At 53.1% G+C, this 1348-nt stretch overlaps 1 protein-coding gene across 1 annotated transcript in view; it reads right to left on the reverse strand.

Annotated features, from left to right (window-relative positions):
* The window catches only part of LOC121351775 (sodium/potassium-transporting ATPase subunit beta-2-like), a gene marked incomplete at its 5' end in the record, with an annotated part of 5569 nt that overhangs the window by 3028 nt on the left and 1193 nt on the right, over nucleotides 1–1348 (reverse strand). The window lies entirely within an intron of this gene.

Raw genomic sequence — 1348 nt, forward strand, 5'->3', positions numbered from 1 at the left:
TGGGGACATTAAGGGGGACATGGGGGGGCATTGGGGACACTGGGGACATTAATGGGGACATTGGGGATGTTGGGGGGACACTGGGGACATTTGGGGGTCACAAAAGCTCTGGAGACACCCGGCAGGATTTGGGGCAAAATCAGCAGATTTTGGGGATACCTAGAAGGATTTTTGGGGTGAAACTCTGGGATTTTGGGGTTCCTAGAGGACTTTTGGGGTTCAGTCAGCAGATTTTGGGATTTCTAGAAGGATTTTGTGGTTCCAAGAGGGATTTTGGGGTGAATCACCCCAATTTTTGTAGTTCTAAAGGATTTTGGGATGAAACAAGCAGATTTTGGGATTCCTAAAGGAATTTTGGGATCAAAATTGAATTTTGGGATTCCTAGAAGGATTTTGGGGTGAATTATGTGAATTTTGAGGATCTTAGAGGAATTTCGGGGTGAAACTCTGGCATTTTGGGATTCCTAGAATGATTTTGGGGTGAATCTCCCCAATTCTGGGAATTCTAAAGGGATTTTGGGGTGAAACGAGCAGATTTTGGGACCTGCCCCCCCCCTTACCAGGTCACCCTTGGTCCGGGGCCGCTGGGCAGAGACAAGAGACGGTGAGGGGACAATGGGGACATTGGGGACAATGGGGACATTGAGGGGACATTGGGGACATTGGGGACATTGGGGACATTGGGGACAATGGGGACATTGAGGGGACATTGGGGACAATGGGGACATTGGGGACATTGGGGGACATTGGGGACAATGGGGACAATGAGGGGACAATGGGGACATTGGGGACATTGAGGGGACATTGGGGACATTGAGGGGACATTGGGGACATTGGGGACATTGGGGACAGTGAGGGGACAATGGGGACAGTGAGGGGACATTGGGGACAATGGGGACATTGGGGACACTGGAGACAGTAAGGGGACAATGGAGACACTGGGGACATTGAGGGGACATAGGGGACAATGAGGGGACAATGGGGACAATGGGGACAATGAGGGGACAATGGGGATATTGGGGACATTGGGGACAGTGAGGGGACATTGGGGACATTGGAGACATTGGGGACAATGGGGACATTAGGGACATTTTTGGGACAATTTTGGGGAGACACCAAGGGGACATTGAGGACACTGTGGGGACACCCTGAAGTGACACTGAGGGGACATTGGGGACACTGGAGGTGCCACGAGGGGACATTTGGGGACACCTGAGGTGACACAAGACGGACGCTGAAGGTGACACGGGGACACCGGAGGTGACACTTGGGGACACCTGGGGACAATCCAGGTGACACCTGGGGACACCGGGGGGGGTTGGTGACACCGGGGGGGGTTGGGGACACC

This window comes from Pyrgilauda ruficollis, unplaced genomic scaffold (assembly GCF_017590135.1).
Source record: "Pyrgilauda ruficollis isolate IOZ18807 unplaced genomic scaffold, ASM1759013v1 scaffold1710, whole genome shotgun sequence".
NCBI classification, from domain to species: Eukaryota; Metazoa; Chordata; class Aves; order Passeriformes; family Passeridae; genus Pyrgilauda; species Pyrgilauda ruficollis.